Source organism: Pinus tabuliformis, chromosome 3_1, assembly GCF_031772625.1.
Source record: "Pinus tabuliformis cultivar Carrire ecotype Pingquan chromosome 3_1, CPIR1, whole genome shotgun sequence".
NCBI lineage: Eukaryota > Viridiplantae > Streptophyta > Pinopsida > Pinales > Pinaceae > Pinus > Pinus tabuliformis.
This window is the reverse complement of record NC_142301.1, coordinates 112,586,739-112,612,119: the sequence shown is the minus strand read 5'-3', so window position 1 is coordinate 112,612,119 and position 25,381 is coordinate 112,586,739. Positions and strand designations below refer to the sequence as shown.

The 25,381-nt window shown below is 40.8% G+C and overlaps 1 pseudogene; it reads right to left on the bottom strand.

The window, feature by feature from the left end:
* Positions 1-5,962: 5,962 nt before the first annotated feature.
* On the bottom strand, positions 5,963-7,954 carry LOC149186032 (transmembrane 9 superfamily member 7 pseudogene; annotated as a pseudogene).
* Positions 7,955-25,381: the final 17,427 nt, after the last annotated feature.

The window sequence follows — 25,381 nt, the reverse complement described above, 5'->3', positions numbered from 1 at the left end:
CATTAGTTTTGACCTTCAGCGCAAGTACAAGGAGGAGCAGTTGACATTCAGCGCAGATGCTCAGTGGAGCAGCTGACATGATCCAGAAATAGCCTGTTTTTGAGTGTTTTCAGGTGGAGAACTGATTTTCAGTGATGTGGTTTGCAGACCTTGTTCCTCTAAGGGTAAGAACAACATGTTTAGGGACTTTGGATCCCTCAGATTATTGACATTTCATGCTCCATGCTGTTAGGCACAAAAATGTCTATAACAAGGAGGCACAGGGATTTCTTCAGACTCGATCGAGGATCAATCAACTATAATATCAATATCTCATCTCTTCTCCCCTTAGGCCTTCCCATGGAGGTTTATTTATACTTCTCCAAATTAGTTTTTTTTAGTTGGGAAATAGTTGGGACACAGGCTATAGTAGGTGAGTAACAGGTAAAACCCGTAAACTCCGCTTGAATTTAAGGAGATTATTTATTTTTTAGTTTTTTAACACATATATGCAGGTTGGGTATATACTAACCCGCAAGTACATGCTTTTAACACAGGGTAAAGTAGCATATGAGAAGTAAAACACTGTTTTTTAGAATTTGGAACAAGTCTGAAAAGGAAGGCTTGCCCTAGGCCATAACCATAGCATCAAATCTACTAAGAGTGGTAAATGGTGGTATAACACTTAATATTTTTCTTATGCAGTTAATGATTTATGTTTGTGATCAATAGTTATTGAATTCCTTTTGAAAGTTTCAAGGAGAGAAGTTTGGCGATTTATTTATCAAGAATTCAAAACATTCACACAACATGCAAGAATAAACACATGAAGACACCAGATGTAAGTGGAAACCCTAGAGGAAGAAAAACACGAATTTTAGGTTGAAAGTGATGTGAAGGCAAGTTGCTACACTTTATTACATCATATTTTTGTAGGCTCCAACCTACGAGAGGCTCCTACCTTGAAGGAAGCTCCAACTCCCACAAGTTTTTTGCAGGCTACAAGCCACAGGAGGCTCCTACTTGAACATGCTACAACCTGTTCCTTTTCAAGCTACAACATAGAAGGGGACAAAAATATCTCAATCGCAATGTCATGTTACAAATGTTTGTTACCTCATTTACAGTTCTTCTATCAAGTCTACTACTGCATTTCTTCTCCTTTTCACTTTGCATCTCTTTCCTTGGTGCTCATCCTCTTTCTCATGCAGATTATTTTTCTTCAAAAAGTTCTCTTTCCATTCTACATTGTATGATTTATAGGAAATCCATATGGGTTTTTTGTATTCTTTGTAGGAATATGAAATGAAGAATTGTCTCCTGGGATTACAAAATTCCGCATACAGTTGTCCCTTCATTTTTAGTTCTGAAAGAAATTTTGTAATATAAAATAGAGTTGAAATAAAATAGCTCAAGTAGCAATGGTTACATGAGACAAATCGGATTTGTATCATACATTTTTCTATTAATAAAAGCATATATTTTTCTAACTTGTGTTTCAATAGCTTTTGTTCAATTTGGCAATGTTTAGCCTTCACATTGATAATCATTGCCTTTGCACTTCACATAACTTTCAACCTTATTCAATTCAAGCCATCTAGCATTCAACATAAATCAAACTTTAAGAAACATTCTTGCTCATAATATGCATACAACAACATAAGTCAACATTTTGATTCAACATCCCAAGCTCAAAATTCTGATTCACGTAGCTTCTCCTTTGCCATCAATGTCAATAATGGCAACAATCTCTCCCTTTGGCATCGATGGAAACTCATTCATCCTCCCCCTTTTGTCTTGAAAGATATTTCTCATTACTGCCCATAACCTCTGATTACCTCCCCCTTTGACATCAATGGAAAGGGGCTATAGATTCCTTGTATACCTTTAATCCACATTTATCCATTTTCATTTTTCAGCTCACTATAAAAGAGTGCTGCAAAATATTGTTGTGAAAACACTCTATAAAACATTTCAAGAATAATTTTGAGAGAACACTTTGTAAGGAGAGAATGATATGTATGATAATTCCATTATATTGAGAAAAGTCCTTGTGTAGAAGTGCAAAGAATATAAGAATAAGGCAATAATTTTCATCTCCTGATGGACAAATCATTGTTACAAATATCCAGGAAGGATGTTCCATAGTGAGCTGTGAGGGAATAAGCATGTTAGGGCTCAAAACCCTAATTCACAAAACTATGCTTGAGAATGTATTAAAAATATTACCAATGCATCAATTTTCAATGTTGCTTAATGTATTAATCTCCAAGGCTTCCAAGATTTGCAGCATTACACAGTGTTTAATGTAGTAAGGTAGGAGAGAAAACTTATATCATATGGTTGTCCACAATTTATCCACCTGGCTTCAAAATAATGCCCAATGAATTAACATTATATTACTGAGAATGACTCCTTGCTTTCTATACTTGTAAAAGAAGGTTCCGAAACATGTAGTCTTCTATACATATCATCATATGATATATTCATCCTCAAACATGGAAAGTTTTAAAAAAACCTATCAGCATATGATGGATTCATTCTGAAATCATATCAACCCTTGAGCCAACGACCTTCAATCCATGAATTCAATGGTGGTAAAAATAAACACATACTACCAGTAAACCAACATCCTTCAATGAATGACTTCAACGGGGATAAAAAGAAACACATACTACCATTTAAACCAGTTGCATCATTATGACCTTTGACTTCATGCATCCAATTAGCTTTATGAATGGCTTAGAAATTTTTGCGCTTCTTAGAATATGGGCATCAATGGAAATATAAACACAAGAACAATGGAGTCTATAATCTTCATTTTCACACTGCATTACAGGCTTTTATATGTGTGATATTCTAAAGTAATGTGTTCTTCACCTTTTTGTTGCATCAATCACTCAATGTGAAATATTTGAATGATACTTAGAACGAGTATACCCACAATATTTGAGTTTCATTTCCATAACATATACTCAACCTCCATTTTCTTGGAATCGATGATCCACATGGACATCTACCTTAACTACGTTTGAGCCCACGAGAAGAATTTACATCTATCCTGTAACTGCCAATCGACATCGAATTTTCTTATAAAAATGACCATCGTTAGCATACTGAAACTCACATTTTGATATTATGTAATATCAAAGTTGGTATTAAAGTGGTAATTGAAATGAGTTGACTTGCATTTTTTCAGCTTTTCCTTCTACTAACAGGGAGGAATTCAGTGCATTTCCACAACACCAAGGAGGCTTATGCTCCACGTGATGATTAGTCTCAAAATTCTAAGCTTCCCGCTGATGATCAGTCTCAAATTTAGAAATGCGTTGTGGTGGGACCCAGTATTGTAGCAATAATGCTACAACTCTTGGAACTCCCTTCTTTAATTTTATCAACCCGATAGTTTGTAACGAACTTGGAAGCGACGGTGCTGTATGCACAAGTACTAGCTCTTGCTGCAACTGTCACTTGGTCAGCTGGCACAAGTCTGGTAGGGGCTTAAGCCAACCTCTATGAGCTCTTAGAAGAAGCTTTTTAACTGATGGATGAAAGCTAAATCAAAGGAAGCTAATCTACTTGCAGAAAGAAACTGAAAGCCAAAAAGAAACGCAAACCCTAGCAAACCCTAATTCTACCAGCTAGTCCTACTGACGCAAAGGAGAGCATTCAAACTACTGAAAGAGATGCCATTACTTCTATGAAGGTAAAATACATGTGTCTAGACTACCTCTATCTGAAGAAAACATCTTTTTGTATTTTTGTTCAAGTTGTTGGAATTATCATGCATGTGCTTCTAACTGGATTTTTACTGTGCATCGGTAGATCAAGGGGAGAAATGCTTGGGAAAGGTTGGGAAGGTTCAGAGAGGGTCTAAGGGGTCCCTAGCACCCTTTCAGAGAGTTTCACAAAGTTTGGCTGCCAAGAAACCGCGTTTATGAACTTCTACAGGAAGTTTGCAGGGGTTCTACAGGATGTTCTGGGATTTCTACAGGATGTTTAGTAATGGAATTTTGGAGCATGGATGGAGCGAAAAAGGTGGAGGAATGAGTATGGAGGTAAAATAGGGGTTTAGGGGAGTTCAAGGCTTGGAGGATGGAGTTGAGGAGAAGGTGTAGATGGTTGGACTTGTTCCAAGAAGGCTGGAATAATGATGCACAAAAGGTAGGGTTATGAGGGCAATGTGGCAACGTGAGGCAAGAAACCAAGTTAGGAGATGGAGAAGATGGGTTTGAGGGAGTTTGGGCAGATATAGAAGTGGTATAGGTGCTCTGCAATTTGTGTTTCCAACTGAACCAACAAAGACATGCAAGAAAACAAAGATCTAGCTATGCTACCCTAATATGTTCTGGCTAACAGTAACGAGAATGGACAACAGCTTTATTTGTAAGGAAACCATGTATGTTAACTATGAAATGAATCATTTAAAGATCTGAAAATGTAACCAACCTCTGCAAATGCAAACAACACACTAAGGATTGCATGGTAAAGCAAACTAGTGTTTTTGTTTGGGACAACACGGTTATTCCAACTCCAGCCCCTGATCCGATAAGGGAGAGGTGAAACCAAAAGTGTTTTTTGACCCTTTTTTGGAGCCTTTTTCTTGTTATTATCCTACCAATCTATTCTAAACATGAGAAGCTACTTTAACCATCAAAATAAATCTAAATAACAAAGCAAGATTTAAATATAAATAACCGATTTTATTCTAAGAATGCAACAAAAACACATAAAGATAAACAAAGGAGGTACTGGGCGCTTGAGATGGGCCCAAACCCAAGAGCTACAACCTCCTAAGAGAGATTTAGAGCTAGTGCAAAGCTGGATTCATATTTATTGAGCAAGAAAAGAAGAGTTACATCAAAACTGTCCACAAGGGAAACTTGAAAATGTGCTGAAAGCAAAGCTAATCTACTACCTAAACATCAAACTACAGACTAGCTAACTTCTACCTACAAAATGACTAACCATTGGATACAAAATGACTAACCACTAGCTAACCAAAATGAGGCCCTAAGCCTTCTTATTTATACAAATTGAGGACCCCAACAGGCCTCCTAAACTTTAGGGACTCGGCTGCCCAAAACTTGTAGTTAACAACAGTCCTACTTGACTTGCTTGGCTTCCCTTGTGCTAATTGATTTGGTGGCCCTTGAACTCCGAGCTGATGGTGGAGAATTCGAGGTAAGGGCCCATAAATGAAGGGGACACCTTCCTACAAATCCTCTCCCTTGTTCTCCCACGAATTTGGCTGCCAAGTGCTCATTAAGACCTTCAATTTTGTCTCCAAATTGACCAAAAAGGCTGCAAAAAGCACCCATTAGACTTGTTGGCATAATGACTAACCCAATTCACTCTATTAGCATAAATATAATAAAAAACATGCAATAAACTAATGAGAATGGTGGATTAAGTTCAATTAAGAGGTTGAATGAACCCAAATAATTATCCATTTTTGGGGCTCATCATCACCCCCTACTAAAAGTGTTGCTCATCCTTTGAGCAACCAATCTATCTCCTCATCTTTGATGGCCCTGGTGGCCTCCCTGTCATCCCAAGCTTCTGAAGTGATTTCCTTTTCTCGGTCATGAAACCATGATTTTCTCTCTGGTTCTTCCCACTGCCTGCTCATTCAATCATATGAAAGGAGATGAAACCAGTGGAGGATGGAAGAAAAGAGTGGTTGCATGCCTCCTCAACAGACTTCATGCTTCAAATCCCTCTTCATAATTGATTATGGCCTGCCCAAAGGCTCTACTGGATGTTTATGGTAGAAATACAGAACTTCCTGTAGAAAGTCCTATAGCTTCCTGTAGAAGGTTGACCCATGACTAGATTGTGTCTGAACCCTGAAAAAAATGAGTGTTCATGGAGGGGATGGATGTGAGGATGCCTGGGAACTTGGTAGGGACCCTTTTGCTTGTGTTGGGAGGCCCCCTTTCGGCATTGTGTTCCTGCAAAATCTTCAGAATTAACTCCCACAGCAGCACATTGACATTGGTGTCTCCTGTAATGTTACCCAAAAACCTCTAAAACAACATAAAAGGAGCAAGCACCATTCCCCTAAACCAAAACTTAAACGGCCCCTCTGAAAAATGGTAGCTACATGTAGAGCCTCAGTCAATCTTCACTGATGAGTATATTGTCCGCACAAACCAAAGGCATGCATAGAAACCTATTGTACCGGTCAGAGCAAAAAATGAGTATGACATGATGGGCATGTAGCCAAAATATAAAATTCCATAAACAAGCTTTGTCATCTCCATCTTGGTGAAGAAATAGAATGTGGCATATAGAAACAAGTAAAATGCTGAGGAGCCTGTAGTCAAATAAGATCTCCACCACCAGTTGTAATCTTCACTGCACAGTTGGAAGTAGCACAGGAAAATGGTGATCTCTGCACATGTAACAATGAGGATCGAAAAGACAATGAACAGGAACCCAAATATCTAGTAGAACTGATGAAGCCATATTGAAGTTAATATGAAGAACAATTCAATGAATACAGCTCCAAAAGGAAAAATGCCTCCAATTGGTATTTGAGAAAATGGGTTGCATATACCAAGCTTGCTCTGGAATCTGCCTGGGGATTTTATTGGTCTTCATTGGATCCTCAATTACAGGTTTCTTGTAGCCAAAGTAACTGCCCACAAAGAGCAATGGCACAGAAATTCCAAACCATAAAAGGACCAAGGCAAACATAGTCCCGAAAGGAACTACACCAGATGATTTTTTTTCCCCATAGTAGTGCATTGAGAATAAAGAAAATGCAAAAAGTAATGCCTGGAAACAAGAATGCTGCCTTCAGCGTGTTCCTCCTCTATTTTGTGCCCTTGAACATATTATATAGACGTGACGATGCACACCCTGCAAACAAACCCATAAACACCCATAATAGCAGCATAGTTGTCATTAAACCTCCACGGTTCGAAGGAGAAAGGAAACCAAGGACTGCAAATATCATTGTCACTGGTGTCATGGCAAAAAAAAACTGAACTCCAGTTCCCACATAGACAAAAGCAAGCTTGCATTGGTTGGGGCCCTGACCACATCTCCATGGACCGACTTCCATCCTGTTTCCTCTTGAGCCTCACCCTGTGTTTCTAATTGGTTGTATTTTGAGATATCCCGGTACAATGTTCGCATCATGATCATTGCAACCATTCTGGAGAGAAATAAAACAATCATCAATGAGTTGATGATAGAGAACCAATGGATCTGATCATCTGTCATAAGAAGGTAAGTATCCCAACGTGATGCCCATTTCATAGGGCTCTCCTGGAAAGTAACATCACAAGTGAATATAAATTCTTTGTCTTCTACAACTTCTTGGGGAATCTCAGAATTTGGCACTGTATGCTTGGTATTTGGATCACAAGTTGTCAAATGGGCTTTGACATTATCCCATGGTTGTTCATACTCATGCTTTACACTCACTGATAATTGCCACCCTTGACGTGAACAATCCAAGCTTCTTCGTATGTTGGGTGTCCTATGGCGCAGATTCCTGTAGAAACGCCTGTAGAGTGCCCGACTTCTGTAGGATGTCTTTGCGCCTTTGAACGATCTTGGTATGCGGGAGAATTTTGAACAAGCTGAAAAACTTGGCGAAGGACGTCAGTTTAACAGAATTCAGAGGCAGAGGATTCAGCCGAAGAGGTTTGCAAGTGTAAATGAATCAGTAGTTAACGTGAGTCCTCAGCCGAGCATTCTTTTCATTACTGCGTGATTTTTGGTGAGGTGGCAGAGACGTGCACTTCTCATGCAAACTGTTGGTCCCCTGCAGTGCCATCTGCCTGTAATCCCTTACCCTTAGTTGCACTAGAGTTTAAAATATCCACAACTGTCTGTGTTTTTTTCAAATTTCACGTGAGTTGTCTAACACATACGTTGCATGATTCCTGGCTGATTGATAGAGAATTGGAAAAGGAACTATCAGCTTAATCTTGCTATATTCGTGGCTCAATTCCACCATTCCATTCATTCATGCAGTTTTTAAATTAGATTTGTGCAATAGAAGAACGAGGTTCAGTCACGTACGTGAAGTCAAATGGCTGTTGTGAGGTGCTGGCGCTAGTCTTTGCTGCATGCACTAGTTTCTTTGGTTGTATGAGGGCTTGGCTAATGATTTTTGGTTGTTTTCCTTGTGCATGTGTCCTCTGGCCGGATGCATGCTGCAAGAGTTCATTTCCACGCTTAGATCTGCACCTTCAAGCTGCTGCTGCTGAATTTTCACAGGACCGGAACTTGTTTTCACCATTGCTCCCAAACAGTAAGCCGTATCGATCTGAAACTTGCTGACCACGTTCCTATCATCATGATGCACCTCCCATAGCAAAATCGAGATCAATGGATGCACAGATTTTGAGAAAAATGGAAAATAGTTGAAGATTTCAGAGATCAATTTCTCGGAAACCGTGCATCGGAATTGGCTGAAACTGCTTGGGTAGGTTACTATCACCCATATGCACCTCCCCATGAAACAGGTTTTGAAACGGATGCACGGATATGGAGAAAATGCAAAAATGGCTGATGGTGATGGAGGCTAATTTCTTGGAAACCGTGCACTGGAATTGGCTGAAACTGCTCAAGCATGTTGCCATCACCCCTGTATGATTCTCTGTAAAATGGTTTTTCAAGTAGATGCATGGTTTTCAAGTTAGGGAAAAGACAAATTCTGTTCTGGGTATTTTTGCTTCAAGGCATTCTGCAGTTTTGTTGCATGGTAAGCAAAATGAACTTTGGGTGTGATACAGGTATGGAGATGATGGAGGAGGAGTTTGAAGATTGTAGGAGGACTTCTAAACCCTTTAGGAAGCTACCATGTTAACCAAACCGCCTCTTTGAAATCCATTTCTAGCTTCCTACAATTTCTACAGGAACTTCCTGTAGACGAACAATGAGGTGGAAAAGATGATGGAAAAGGGTGAGGAATGGGAACATGGATGCTTGCAGGCATAACCAATGGATTCCAAGCTTTAGATCCCCTTCCAAAATAAAATTTGGCTCGCTTGAAGGTTCTACAGGATGTTTCCTGTAGAAATATAGAACTTCCTCTAGAAGGCACAAAAACTCCTTTGTCTTTGTTTTGAGTGATCCTCCTGACCTGCAATGACATTGCTGCAACTTGAAATTATTCAATGGAAATTAGATTTATTTTTATTTTTCTTTTTCTCTCTTTTTTTTTTTGAAAAACAACTAGGGCGCCTCATGGAGGTTTTCACCCTAATTGCCTGCCCTGGGCGCCTCCAAGGGAGGTTTTCACTCAGACATCTTATTCTCTTTTCCCTTTTTTCCCAACCCATTGACCGCCTCATGGAGGTTTTCAATCAATGAGCCAATCTAAGGCACCTCCGAGGAGGTTTTCACCTTAGATTTTTATTCTCTTCTTATTTTCATTTTTTTCTCTCATTTTTTTTTTCTCTACCCTACCCTACTTGAAAAACAAAATCATTTTCAAGTGTAAGAATACTTCCAATGGAGCCATGTGCACATCGAGATTAGAGACAAGATGATGTGAAGGCTCGAAATGCATGCTTTGACAGGTATCCGGATTTCAGAGACCAAATGATCTGACTTTGAAGGGATCAAACATAGCTGAAGAAGATAGTACCGCTGCAACTTAGTGACTGTCTGAAACCATATCTCAATATAGCTCTGATATCCTTGGTCCTTTTGCTGATCTGGATCATTCTTCATGTCACCTTCTATCATGACCTTCACATATTCCTCTTTTTGCTGACTTTTCTCTTGATTACATGGAGGGTTTGATGGTAACCATGAGGGATCTTTCTTTATCTCTGCTTCTGATGTCTTCTCTTCATCAAGTAAAGCAGATGGTTCTTTGATTTCCTCTTCTAAATCTTCTTTTGCCTGATGTGGTCCTTCAATGTTTTCAATATAGTCTCTTTTTTGCAATACTCTTCCTAAGCTATGGTGAAGATCATTGAGCTCAAGAGCAGTTGTTTGGACATGTTGTGCCTCAGCTTTGCAATTAGGTTGAGATATTCCAATGTGCAGGTTTGGAAATGGTGGTATGGGTAGCTGAGTGGGGGTGTATATTTGAGATGGATGCGGATGGGGTTGTGGTTGGGTAGGAATTTGGGGTTGCCTTGGTGGAGAAGGAGGTGATGGTTGCGGTTGAGCAGGTGGTGGAGGAAAAGAAGTGGGAGGAGTGTTGTACTGCGGCCTCCACCCTTGATGAGGTGCATTCCACTAAGGCTGTGGCTGAGCATAAGAGTGAAACGAATGAGCAGCTGGTTGGGCATAATATGGATCTATAAAGGAACAAGGAGGAGGTGTGAACCAGGAAGGATGAGCAGGGGGACCTCAAGAAGGCATGAAAGTGGCTTGATAGGGGTCATAATAGGTCTCGGATGTCCCTTGCAGTTCCTGTTGATAAGATCTAGGTTCATGCGGCCTCCTTTGGTTCATATAATAGAGTGATTCAGTGGCTACTTTGGCTCTCTGATATGCAGTTTTGATTCTGGGTAAGGAAGGGCACTGATCTGTAGGATGGTATTCTTCACAGACAAAACACACTTCTATGGAGTATAATGGACATTCGTTCCTAGGATGCTTTCTAGTGCACCTAGGACAAAAAATGGCCAAAGCCCTCTTGGCTTCTTCTTGCTTCTTTTGGATCCACAAGGTATCCAGTTGCATGGCAAGAAACTGCCTCATATCACTCTTGAAATCTTCGATCTGATTTTCAAATTCGTCTTTGGACAAGGTGCTGCTCCCAACATTCTGGTTTGTAGCCATTTGCTCCAGAGGAATGGTTTCTTCTTCTTCTTCCCTTGAGGTTCTTCAAATATGTCTTGTTGTCCACCTAAGAGTTCTTTAATCACATCCATCGAAGAAGAGAGAATTTTGGCTGTGTGAAGCAGTGGGGGGGTTGTGCTATCATTTTTCTAACTTATCTCTACTCCTACAAGGCATGAAATGAAATCTTTTTAGTTGATTTTTGCTTTTTTCTACTTCTACCTGCAAAACTGAAATAGATTGAACTGCAACTAACTATCTTGCTAAAATGAAAATGCGGAATTGAAATGAAAGCAGGAAAGGACTAATCTATTTTGCTCAAATGAAATTGCAGGAATGAAATGCTAGTCTATGAAAGTGGGAAATGCTAATATACTTTTGCATAAACGAAATTTCATAATGGAAATGAAATAAACTACTTAGCAGAAGATTGTAGTGGAAAATAGAAGAAAAGCGACAATCACCAATACTCTGACGCTTCCCCCACAACGGCGCCAAAAATATGGTGAGCCCCAGTATTGCAGCAATAATGTTGCAACTCCTGAGACTCCCTTCTTTAATTTTATCAACCCGGTAGATTGTAACAAACTTGGAAGCGACGGTGCTGTATGCACAAGTACTAGCTCTTGCCGCAGCTGTCACTTGGTCAGCTGGCACAAGTCCGCTAGGAGCTTAAGCCAACTTCTATGAGCTCTTAGAAGAAGCTTTTTAATTGATGGATGAAATCTAACTCAAAGGAAGCTAATCTACTTGTGGAAAGAAACTGAAAGCCAAACAGAAACGCAAACCCTAATTCTATCAGCTAGTCCTACTGATGCTAAGATGAGAATGCAAACTACTAAAAGAGATGTCGTTACTTCTATGAAGGTAAAATACATGTGTCTAGACTACCTCTACCTGAAGAAAACATCTTTTTGTATTTTTGAATCAGTTATTAGAATTATCATGCATGTGCTTTTAACTAGATTTTTACTGTGCAGAGGTGGATCAAGGAGGAGAAATGCTTGGAAAAGGTTGGGAAGGTATAGAGAGGGCCTAAGGGGTCCCTAGCACCCTTCCAAAGAGTTTCACAGAGTTTGGCTATCAAGAAACCTCATTCGTGAGCTTCTACAGGAAGTCTGCAGGGGTTCTACAGGATGTTCTGGGATTTCTATAGGATGTTCTGTAATTTTTCTACAGGATGTTTAGAAATGTAATTTTGGAGGATGGGTGAGTGAGGTAAGGTGCATGAATGGATAGGGAGGCAGGGTAGGGGCCTGAAATGACCCAAGGACTGATGGATAGAGTTGAGGAGAAGGTGTAGATGGCTGGACTTGTTCCAAGAAGACTGAAGTAATGCTGCACAAAAGGTAGGGTTATGAGGGCAGTATGGCAATGTGAGGCAAGAAACCAAGTTATGAGATGGAGAAGATGGGTTTGAGGGAGTCTGGGTAGACAGAGAAGTGGTACAGGTGCTCTGCAATTTGTGTTTCCAACTGAACCAACAAAGACATGCAAGAAAACAAAGATCTAGTTATCCTACCCTAATATGATCTAGCTAACAGTAACAAGAATGGACAACAGCTTTTTTTGCAAGGAAACCTTGTATATTAACTATGCAATGAAACATTCAAAGATCTGAACATGTAACCAACTTCTGCAAATGAAAACCAAACACTAATGATTGCATGGCAAAGCAAAGTCAGTGTTTTTGTGGGCAGCAAAGTCATCCTAGTCACAGCTCCTGATCCCACTGAGGGAGAGGTGAAACCACAGATGTTTGTTGGCCCTTTTCTTGAAGATTTTTCTGTTAACAACCTATCAACTAAATCTGAGCATGAAAAGCTATTTTACTCATCAAAAAACAAACTAAATAACAAAACAAGATTTAGATCTAAATAGCAGATTTTATTCTAAGAATGCAGCAAACACACATAAAGATAATCAAAGGAGGTATTGGGCGCTTGAGATGGGCCCAACCCCAAGAGCTATAGCCTCCTAAGAGAGATTTAGAGCTGGTGAAAAGCTGGATTCATCTTTATTGAGCAAGAAAAGAAGAGTTACATCAAAACTGTCCACAAGGAGAACTTGAAAATGAGCTGAAAGCAAAGCTAATCTATTGCCTAAAAATCGAAATACAAACTAGCTAACTTCTGCCTACAAAATGACTAACCATTGGATACAAAATGACTAACCACTAGCTAACCAAAATGAGGCCCTAAGCCTTCTTATTTATACAAATTGAGGACCCCAACAGTCCTCCTAAACTTTAGGGACTCGGCTGCCCAAAACTTGTAGTTAACAGCAGTCCTACTTGACTTTCTTGGCTGCCCTTGTGCTAATTGATTTGGTGGCCCTTGAACTCCGAGCTGATGGTGGAGAATTCGAGGTAAGGGCCCATAAAGGAAGGGGACACCTTCCTACAAATCCTCTCCCTTGATCTCCCACGAATTTGGCTGCCAAGTGCTCATTAAGATCTTCAATTTTGTCTCCAAATTGACCAAAAAGGCTACACAAAGCACACATTAGACTTGTTGGCATAATGACTAACCCAATTCACTCTATTAGCATAAATATAATAAAAAACATGCAATAAACTAATCAGAATGGTGGATTAATTCGAATTAGGAGGTTGAATGAGCCCAAAATAATTATCCATTTTTGGGGCTCATCATCACCCCCCTACTGAAAGTGTTGCTCATCCTCTGAGCAACCAATCTATCTCCTCATCTTTGATGGCCTTGGTGGCCTCCTTGTCATGCCAAGCTTCTGAAGTGATGTCCTCTTCTCTGTCATGAAACCATGCTTTTCTCTTTGCTTCTTCGCACTGCCTGTGCTTCTTTTCCTAGAGAATTCTCAACTTTGGTATGATTGTGCAAGTATATTCAATATGGTGGCAATGTTGGTGAAAGGAGATGAAACCAGTGGAGGATGGAAGAAAAAAGTGGTTGCATGCCTCCTCAACAGACTTCAAGCTTCAAATCCCTCTCCATAATTGATTCTGGCCTGCCCAAAGGCTTCTACAGGATGATTTTGGTAAAAATACAGAACTTCATGTAGAAAGTCCTGTAGCTTCCTGTAGAAGGTTGAACCATGACTAAATTGTGCCCGAACCCTGAAAAAAATGAGTGTTCATGGAGGGGATGGATGTGAGGATGCCTGGGAACTTGGTAGCTTCTAACTGGCTTTTTACTGTGCAGGGGTAGATCAAGGGGAGAAATGCTTGGGAAAGGTTGGGAAGGTTCAAAGAGGGTCTAAGGGGTCCCTAGCACCCTTCCAGAGAGTTTCACAAAGTTTGGCTGCCAAGAAACTGCGTTTATGAGCTTCTACAGGAAGTCTGCAGGGGTTCTACAGGATGTTCTGGGATTTCTACAGGATGTTTAGTAATGGAATTTTGGAGCATGGATGGAGGGAAAAAGGTGGAGGAATGAGTATGGAGGTGAAATAGGGGTGTAGGGGAGTTCAAGGCTTGGAGGATGGAGTTGAGGAGAAGGTGTAGATGGCTGGACTTGTTCCAAGAAGGCTGGAATAATGCTGCACAAAAGGTAGGGTTATGAGGGCAATGTGGCAACGTGAGGCAAGAAACCAAGTTAGGAGATGGAGAAGATGGGTTTGAGGGAGTCTGGGCAGATAGAGAAGTGGTATAGGTGCTCTGCAATTTGTGTTTCCAACTGAACCAACAAAGACATGCAAGAAAACAAAGATCTAGCTATGCTACCCTAATAAGATCTGGCTAACAGTAATGAGAATGGACAACAGCTTTATTTGCAAGGAAACCATGTATATTAACTATGAAATGAAGCATTCAAAGATCTGAACATGTAACCAACCTCTGCAAATGAAAACAACACACTAAGGATTGCATGGTAAAGAAAACTAGTGTTTTTGTTTGGGACAACACGGTTATTCCAACTCCAGCCCCTAATCCAATAAGGAAGAGGTGAAACCAAAAGTGTTTGCTAACCCTTTTTTGGAGCCTTTTTCTTGTTATTATCCTACCAATCTATTCTAAATATGAGAAGCTACTTTAACCATCAAAAGAAATCTAAATAACAAAGCAAGATTTAAATATAAATATCAGAATTTATTCTAAGAATGCAGCAAAAACACATAAAAATAAACAAAGGAGGTACTGGGCGCTTGAGATGGGCCCAACCCCAAGAGCTATAGCCTCCTAAGAGAGATTTAGAGCTGTTGCAAAGCTGGATTCATCTTTATTGAGCAAGAAAAGAAGAGTTACATCAAAACTGTCCACAAGGGAAACTTGAAAATGTGCTGAAAGTAAAGCTAATCTACTGCCTAAAAATTGAACTATAGAAGTAATGGCATCTCTTTCAGTAGTTTGCATGCTCTCCTTTGCGTCAGTAGGACTAGCTGGTAGAATTAGGGTTTGCTAGGGTTTGCGTTTCTTTTTGGCTTTCAATTTCTTTCCGCAAGTAGATTAGCTTCCTTTGAGTTAGCTTTCATCCATCAGTTAAAAAGCTTCTTCTAAGAGCTCATAGAGGTTGGCTTAAGCCCCTAGTGGACTTGTGCCAGCAGACCAAGTGATAGCTGCGGCAAGAGCTAGTACTTGTGCATACAACACCGTCGCTTCCAAGTTTGTTACGAACTACCGGGTTGATAAAATTAAAGAAGGGAGTTCCAGGAGTTGTAGCATTATTGCTACAATACTGGGGCTCACCATCTTTTTGGCGCCATTGCCGGGGAAGCGTCAGAGTATTGGTGATTGCTGCTTTTCTTCTATTTTCCACTACAACCTTCTGCTAAGTAGTTTATTTCATTTCATTTCCGCAAAAGTAGAGTAGACATTTCCTGTTTTCATAGATTAGCATTTCAATTCCGCAATTTCATTTCTGCAAGCGTAGATTAGCATTTCAATTCTACAAGCGTAGCCTAGCATTTAATTCCTACAATTTCATTTGAGAAAAATAGATTAGTCCTTTCCTGCTTTCATTTCAATTCCGCATTTTCATTTCAGCAAGATAGTTAGTTGCAATTCGATCTATTTTAGTTTTTGCAGGTACAAGCAGAAAAAAAGAAAAAATCAACCAAAAAGATTTCCTCTCATTCCTGGTAGGAGTAGAGATAAGTTAGAAAAATATTTTCACAACACCCCCCTTTGCTTCACATAGCCAACCTTCTCTCTTCTTCGCTGGCTGTGACTAAGAAGAAGAAGAAAACATTCCTCTGGAGCAAATGGCTACAAGCAGAAATGTTGGGAGCAGCACCTTGTCCAAAGACGAATTTGAAAATCAGATCGAAGATTTCAAGAGTGATATGAGGCAGTTTCTTGCCATGCAGCTGGATACCTTGCGGATCCAAAAGAAGCAAGAAGAAGCCAAGAGGGCTTTGGCCATTTTTTGTCCTAGGTGCACTAGAAAGCATCCTAGGAACGAATGTCCATTGTACTCCATAGAAGTGTGTTTTGTATGTGAAGAATATCATCCTACAGATCAGTGCCCTTCCTTACCCAGAATCAAAGCTGCATATCAGAGAGCCAAAGGAGCCATTGAATCACTCTATTATATGAACCAAAGGAGGCCACATGGACCTAGATCTTACCAGCAGGAACTGCAAGGGACATCCGAGACCTATTATGACCCCTATCAAGCCACTTTCATGCCTTCTTGGGGTCCCCCTGCTCATCCTTCCTAGTTCACACCTCCTCCTTGTTCCTTCATAGATCCATATTATGCCCAACCAGCTACTCATTCGTTTCACTCTTATGCTCAGCCACAACCTCAGTGGAATGCACCTCATCAGAGGTGGAGGCCCCAGTACAACACTCCTCCCACTTCTTTTCTTCCACCACCTGCTCAACTGCAACCATCACCTCCTCCTCCACCAAGGCAAACCCCAATGCCTACCCAACCATAACCCCATCTGCATCCATCTCAAATACACACCTCCACTCAACTACCCGTACCACCATTTCCAAAACCATACCATGGAGCAGCTCAACCCAATTGCAAAGCTGAGGCACAACATGTCCAAACAACTGCTCTTGAGCTCAATGATCTTCACCATAGCCCAGGAAGAGTATTGCAAAAAAGAGACTATATTGAAAGCATTGAAGGACCACATCAGGCAAAAGAAGATTTAGAAGAGGAAATCAAAGAACCATGGGCTTTACTTGATGAAGAGAAGACATCAGAAGCTGAGATAAAGAAAGATCCTTCATGGTTACCAACAAATCTTCCATGTATTCAAGAGAAAGATCAACAAAAAGAGGAAGATGAGGAAGTCATGTTAGAAGGTGACATGAAACATGATCCAGATCAGAAAAAAAACCAAGGATATCAGAGCTATATTGAGATATGGTTTCAGACGGTCACTAAGTTGCAGCGGTACTCTCTTCCTCAGCTATGTTTGATCCCTTCAAAGTCAGATCATTTTGTCTCTGAAATCTTGACAGCTGTCAAAGCATGCATTTCGAGCCTTCACATCATCTTGTCTCTAATCTCGATGTGCACATGGCTCCATTGGAAGTATTCTTATACTTGAAAATGATTTTGTTTTTCAAGTAGGGTAGGGTAGAAAAAAAGGAAAAAATAAAAAATGAAAATAAGAAGAAAAATAAAAATCTAAGGTGAAAACCTCCTCGGAGGTGCCTTAGATTGGCTCATTGATTGAAAACCTCCATGAGGCGGTCAATGGGTTGGATAAAAGAGAAAAGAGAATAAGATCTCTGGGTGAAAACCTCCCTTGGAGGTGCCCAGGGCAGGCAATTAGGGTGAAAACCTCCATGAGGCGCCCTAGTTGTTTTTTTCAAAGAAAAAAGAGAAAAAGAAAAGAAAAATAAAGCTAATTTCCATTGAATAATTGCAGGGTGTAAGAAGGACATTGCAGGTCAGAAGGATCACTCAAAACAAAGACAAAGAAATTTTTGTGCCTTCTAGAGGAAGTCCTATATTTCTACAGGAAACATCCTGTAGAACCTTCAAGCGAGGCAGATTCGATTTTGGAAGGGGATCTAAAGCTTGGAATCTATTGGTTATTCCTGCAAGCATCCATGTTTCCATCCCTCACCCTTCTCCATCATTTTTTCCACCTCATTGTGCTTCTTTTATGAAAACTGTGTTTTCTACAAGAAGTTCCTGTAGAAATTACAAGAAGCTAAAAATGGATTGCACAAAGGTGGTTTGGCGAACACAATAGCTTCCGCAAGGGTTCAGAAGTCCTCCTGTAATCTTCAAACTCCTCCTCCATCATCTCCATACCTGCATCATAGCCCAAGTTCATTTTTCTTACCATGCAACAAAACTGCAGAATGCCTTGAAGCAAAAATACCTAGAACATAATTTGTTTTTGCCCTAACTTGAAAACCATGCATCCATTTGAAAAACAGTTTTACAGGAAATCATACAAGGGTGATGGAAACATGCCTGAGCAGTTTCAGCCAATTCCGGTGCATGGTTTCCAAGAAATCAGCCTCCATCACCATCAGCCATTTTTGCATTTTCTCCATATCCGTGCATCCATTTCAAAAATTGTTTCATGGGGAGATGCATATGGGTGATAGTAACCTACCCAAGCAGTTTTAGCCAATTCTGATGCACGGTTTCCAAGAAATTGATCTCTGAAATCTTCAGCCATTTTCCATTTTTCTCGAAATCTGTGCATCCATTGATCGCAATTTTGCTATGGAAGATGCATAATGATGATAGGAACGTGCTCAACAAGTTTCAGATCGATCCGGTCTAGCGTTTGGGAGCAATGGCGAAAACAAGTTTCTGTCCGGTGAAAATTCAGCAGCAGCAGCTTGAGGTTGCAGATCTGAGCGTGGAAATGAACTCCTGCAGCATGCATTTGGCCAGAGGACAGCTGCACAAGGAAAACAACCAAAAATTAGCAGCCAAGCCACATGTAACCACAAAAACCAGTGCATGCAGTAAATGACAGGTCACAGCAGCCATTTGACTTCAGGTACGTGACTAAAACTTGTTCCTCTATTGCATGAATCTAATTAAAGAAATGCATGAACGAATGGAATGGTGGGGTAAGCCATGAATCTAGCAAGGTTAACCCCGCATACAGTTCTCTAGCGCTCAGGCAAAAATCACGCAGCATACGTGTATGGTCATTCACGTGAAATTGGAAAAAACACAGACAGTTGTGGATATTTTAAACCCCAGTGCAACTAATCGTAAGGGATTACAGGCAGACGGCACTGCAGGGGACCAACAATTTGCATGAGCAACCCACGTCTCTGCCATCTCACCACAAATCACGCAGTGATTAAAGGAATGCTCGGCTGAAGACTCACGTTAACTGCTGATTCATTTACACTTTCAAACCTCTTCGGCTGAATCCTCTGCCTCTGAATTCTGTTAAACTGACGTTCTTCGCCAAGTTTTTCAGCTTGTTCAAAATTCTCCTGCATACCAAGATCATTCAAAGGTTCAGAGACATCCTACAGAAGCCGGCCAACATTCTACAGGAAGACGTTCTACAAGAAATACAGTATATCCTTCTGAAGCAGAGAAACCCGTGTCTGTTGCGTCGGAATTGGAAATCTCAAAACGAGGTAGGCTCGAAAAAACTCCTCTATGCATGGTATGTTTTGAAAAGGTGGTGAATTGAACAGCATAAGATTTGGGAATCAGAGAAAAAATATGCCTGTGAATTGGAAGAAAAATGTTTTCCTGTGTATTGCACTAGGTTTCCCAGTTGTTTCTGCATCAAGATTCTCCTCCACGTTTCCTGTTTTTTTAAGAAAATTCTCCTATAGGGAAGATATATGCAGCTATGGAGGCCAGCCTGTGTATGAAAAATTTTAAATTTGCATATTTGTACTTTGTCTGTAAAAACAAAATTCTTCTTTTCAAAAGCAGAGAGTCAAATTCAGGATAAAAGCAGTTTAAAACAAAGGGAAATATTGCAATTTGATGTTGTAAGGAGAAGCACATGGGGAAATTCCTTGTTTGGTTTCAGAAAAAGGTGAAAATTCAGCTATCCCTCTGTTTTCAGTTCTACCTTCTTTCTCACCTGAGCATTTTATTTAGAAAAAAAAACACTCAACACCACATGGAGGACAAGCTAAAGGAATTAAGAGAACAATTGGCCATGGTGAGACACATTGAAAGCATTACAAAAATCCTAGCTACAGGAGGAAAATGCACTGCTGAAAAAGCAGTTAGAGCAACACGAAGGCATAGAGATTTCTACAGGAAGTGAAGGGAAAGAACAACAAAAAGAGAAATCCCCTGAAATGTTGGCAAGGGAAGCAGCAGCTGTGCTTGCTGCATTAAGGCCAAGAAAAGCACAAGAATTCAAACAAGCAGAATAGCAGGAGCAGTGGAAGGACATGGAAAAGAAACACAAGACAGACCACCACAGAAGAAACAAGAAGAATGAGTGAAATGCCAAGCTGCTGAGGCCAAAACTATGGGTGGAATGAAGGCACAAACACCAAGGGAGAAACGATTGCAAACACGGGCAGAGAGGACTGAGAATGTCCAAACAAATAAGGGCACACCCAAGGCAACAAAAACACAAGTCAAAGAGAAAACACCCCCAGCTAAGCAAGCAAAATCAAGGAAAACTGTTTCTACAGGAAGCCAACTGACTGCTTCTACAGGAAGCCAAAAATGGCCTCCCAGCAAAAGCAAAAGGGTCCCTACCAAGTTCCCAGGCATCCTCACATCCATTCCCTCCATGAACACTCATTTTTTTCAGGGTTCGGGCACAATTTAGTCATGGTTCAACCTTCTACAGGAAGCTACAGGACTTTCTATAGGAAGTTCTGTATTTTTACCAAAAACATCTTGTAGAAGCCTTTGGGCAAGCTAGAATCAATTATGGAGAGGGATTTGAAGCTTGAAGTCTGTTGAGGAGGCATGCAACCACTTTTTTCTTCCATCCTCCACTGGTTTCATGTCCTTTCACCACCATTGCCACCATCATATTGAATATACTTGCACAATCATACCAAAGTTGAGAATTCTCTAGGAAAAGAAGCACAGGTAGTGGGAAGAAGCAAAGAGAAAAGCATGGTTTCATGACAGAGAAGAGGACATCACTTCAGAAGCTTGGCATGAAAAGGAGGCCACCAAGGCCATCAAAGATGAGGAGATAGATTGGTTGCTCAAAGATGAGCAACACTTTCAGTAGGGGGTGATGATGAGCCCCAAAAATGGATAATAATTTGGGCTCATTCAACCTCCTAACTCGAATTAATCCACCATTCTCATTAGTTTATTGCATGTTTTTTATTATATTTATGCTAATAGAGTGAATTGGGTTAGTCATTATGCCAACAAGTCTAATGTGTGCTTTGTGTAGCCTTTTTGGTCAATTTGGAGACAAAATTGAAGGTCTTAATGAGCACTTGGCAGCCAAATTCGTGGGAGATCAAGGGAGAGGATTTGTAGGAAGGTGTCCCCTTCATTTATGGGCCCTTACCTCGAATTCTCCACCATCAACTCGGAGTTCAAGGGCCACCAAATCAATTAGCACAAGGGCAGCCAAGCAAGTCAAGTAGGACTGCTGTTAACTACAAGTTTTGGGCAGCCGAGTCCCTAAAGTTTAGGAGGACTGTTGGGGTCCTCAATTTGTATAAATAAGAAGGCTTAGGGCCTCATTTTGGTTAGCTAGTGGTTAGTCATTTTGTAGCCAATGGTTAGTCATTTTGTAGGCAGAAGTTAGTTAGTCTGTAGTTCGATTTTTAGGCATTAGATTAGCTTTGCTTTCAGCACATTTTCAAGTTTCCCTTGTGGACAATTTTGATGTAACTCTTCTTTTCTTGCTCAATAAAGATGAATCCAACTTTTCACCAGCTCTAAATCTCTGTTAGGAGGTTGTAGCTCTTGGGGTTGGCCCCATCTCAAGCGCCCAGTACCTCCTTTGTTTATCTTTATGTGTTTTTGCTGCATTCTTAGAATAAAATCTGCTATTTATATTTAAATCTTGCTTTGTTATTTAGATTTTTTTTGATGGTTAAAGTAGCTTATCATGTTTAGAATAGATTGGTAGGATAATAACAAGAAAAAAGATCCAAAAAAGGGTCAGCAAAAACTTTTGGTTTCACCTCTTCCTTATTGGATCAGGGGCTGGAGTTGGAATAACCGTGCTGTCCCAAACAAAAACACTAGTTTGCTTTACCATGCAATCCTTAGTGTGTTGTTTTCATTTGCAGAGGTTGGTTACATGTTCAGATCTTTAAATGCTTCATTTCATAGTTAACATACATGTTTTCCTTGCAAATAAAGCTGTTGTCCATTCTCGTTACTATTAGCCAGATCATATTAGGGTAGCATAGCTAGATCTTTGTTTTCTTGCATGTCTTTGTTGGTTCAGTTGGAAACACAAATTGCAGAGCACCTATACCACTTCTCTATCTGCCCAGACTCCCTCAAACCCATCTTCTCCATCTCCTAACTCCTGGAGCTCCCTTCTTTAGTTTTATCAACCCGGTAGTTCGTAACAAACTTGGAAGCGACGGTGCTGTATGCACAAGTACTAGCTCTTGCCGCAGCTGTCACTTGGTCAGCTGGCACAAGTCCGCTAGGGGCTCAAGCCAACTTCTATGAGCTCTTAGAAGAAGCTTTATACCTAATGGATGGAAGCTAACTCAAAGGAAGCTGATCTACTTGTAGAAAGAAACTGAAAGTCAAATAGTACCATAACCCTAGCAAACCCTAATTCTACCAGCTAGTCCTACTGATGCAAAGGAAAGGAGGCAAACTATTGAAGAAGATTCCATTACTTCTATGAAGGTAAAATACATGTATCTAGACTACCTCTATTTGAAGAAAACATCTTTTTGTATTTTTGAATAAGTTATTAGAATTATCATGCATGTGCTTTTAACTGGCTTTTCATTGTGCAGGGGTGGATCAAGGAGGAGAAATGCTTGGGAAAGGTTGGGATGGTACAGAGAGGTCCTAAGAATCCCCTAACACTCTTCCAGAGGGTTTCACCAAATTTGGTTGCCAAAAGACCTTGTTTGTGAGCTTCTACAGGAAGTCTGCAGGGGTTCTACAGGATGTTTCAGGAATTTCTACAGGATGTTCAGAAATTTCTACAGGATGTTTTAAAATTGGATTTTGGAGGATGGGTGAGTGAAAGAGGATGCATGAATGGATAGGGAGGTAGGGTAGGGGTCTGAGATGACCCAGCAACTGGTGGATGAAGTGATGAGAGGGTGTGGAGAGCTTACTTGTCTTAAGGAAGACCAAGGCAATGGAAGAGCAAGAAGGTAGGGTTACATGGACAGAAGAGGAGTGGTGAGATGAGGAAGCTGATTAGGAGATGGAGCAGCTGGCCTGGAAAAAGCTTAGGTGGATGAGAGAAAGATGGATAAGCCTTGCATGGTGTGTACTTAACTGAGTCAACCAAGTCCTGCATACAACCGAAATCTTAGCTAATTTATCAGAACTGTCAATGAAACGCATGAACAACAACTTTATTCCCAAAGAAAACCATGTACAACACTTAATCAAAGGAACATCTAAAAGGTTCTATACGCATGACTAATTTCCACAAGTGAAAAAACATTACACCAATGATTGCATGGCCAAGCAACCTAGTGTTTTTGTTGAGCAGCACTGGCTCCACAATTCCAACCCCTGATCCAATAAGGGAGAGGTGAAACTGAGAGTGCAGGCAACCCTTTTATGGAGCTTTTATCAATATTTGTCTTATCAATCTATTCTATACATCCAAAGTAATTCTATTCATAATCAGTATCCTACTTAACCAACACAACTAAATCCTAGCTCAACAAACTTCGTTCAGATGCATAAAAGGAAAATCACAGTGCTGAAAGGAAAGATAACAATACAAATAAGGAGGCCCTAGGCTCTCAAGTTGGGCCCAACCCCGAGAGCTATGGCTCCTATAAAAATCTCAGAGCTGATATCAAATCCGACTGCTTCCCATTATCAAAAAATAATCATAAGTCAAGAGTTATGCCAATAATGGCTACAAAAGAACAAAACAGGGCTAGCAACACGTAGTGCAGAATGTGCAAAAGTTTTTCAAAAGTCCTTTTCGAAGGCTGGAGCCTTATCATTTATACACTACGAGGCCCTAGCTGGCCTCCTAAGTTTATGGGGCTTGGCTGCCCAAACTGTGAGTGAATAGCTCCTTCGAAGAAATCTACTTGGCTGCCTTCTAGATCCGGTTTTGGCGGCCTTTGGAGCTCGGAGTTGGGGGTGAAGATCCCGAGGGAGGTTATTTAATGCCATAGACAAACCTCCTATGAATCCTCAACCCAAGCTTGCCTGTCTCCTAGCCCATGTCTGCTCGGTTTTGCTTCCACATGTGTCAAAAATCCTGAAATGAGCACGTGTTAGCCACCTAGGAATAATGACTACCCTTATTCATACAAATGACATAAACATACTAGAAAATAATGCATAAGTTATGAAAAATGAAGGGTTGAACAAGGGTAGTTAAGCCAAATGAGCCCAAAATGTTACCAAATCTGGGGCTCATCATCACCCCCCTGCTAAAATGATTGCTCATCCTTGAGCAACTAATCTAGCTCCTCGTCCTTCATTGCCTTAACCACCACTCTCACATCCCAGGCTCCTGCAGTAGTATCTTCCTCACTGTCATGGAACCTGGCCTTCTTTTCCACCTCTTCCCATTGCTTATGTTCTTCTTTTTCTGTGCTTCCTTCTACCAATCCCAGAAGCAAAGGTGGGCTTAGCTTGAGGCCGATCCAGCTGGCCTGGAGGTTCTGCATGGACTTCTTGTAGAGAGGTACCCGTACTAGGCCCTCCCTCATTCTAGTTGGAGTGTGATACTCCCTGATTTTGAGGCTGTGGGACAATGTGTTCCACCTCCGGGTGCAAGCATGAACACAATTGTCCCCTAGTAGTCGCTCCATATCCTCGAAATGTGCTATAGCCTGAGCCTGCTGATCCATGTATTTTAGTAAAGCCTGCGGGTTGGTTGCTAGGTGTTGGTGGGCAGATATCAATGCAGTGGGGTCCCCTGGCTCTGCTCTGATTAACAGTGGTTCATGTAACTCCCGGTTCATAACATCTCTGACCTCTGTCGCTCTCTTTTCTTCGTGGTTTAACCATGAGGTAAATGCCATTAGCTGCATATCTCCCACAACCATGTTGGGATCCCATGAAGTTTCATTAGGAAGGGCCAAATTATGGAGGTAGAACTCTAATAGCTTGGCCTTGTCCTCTGAGGAGCTACTGTTGCATAAATTTGTGAACTGCTGGGGGTTTTGGATCTGGGAGATACCCCTCTGTGCTAATGCATTAATCTGGAATTGCAGCCATTGGTCCCATAGGTATAGGCCATAAGATTTGGCCGGTTTCCTGCATTGTAAAGCATCCATAGCCCAACTGGCCATGCAGGCCAGTTGTGCCTCTTTTTCTTGCAACTGCTGTTTGAGAGCTTGTATCTCTATGTCTGCTTGCAGTTCCCTTTCCTGTAGATGCTGGTTTAGTCCCTCAGGACCAGTTTGCATTCCTTCTTTGCCTTGATGTTCTGTTGTAGTGTCCCCTGAGGTCGTGCCCCTTTCTTTCCTTTGTTCCTGTAGCTGCAGTTTGAGCTTCTCATTCTCTTCCTGTAGAAATACTTGCTGGCAGTTTCCCACGTGCTTGGCCATAGCTAATTCCCTTCTTGCCTCCTTGATTTTTTCCTCCAAGGGGCCTATATCTGCTACTCCTTTAGATTTAGCTATCCTCAT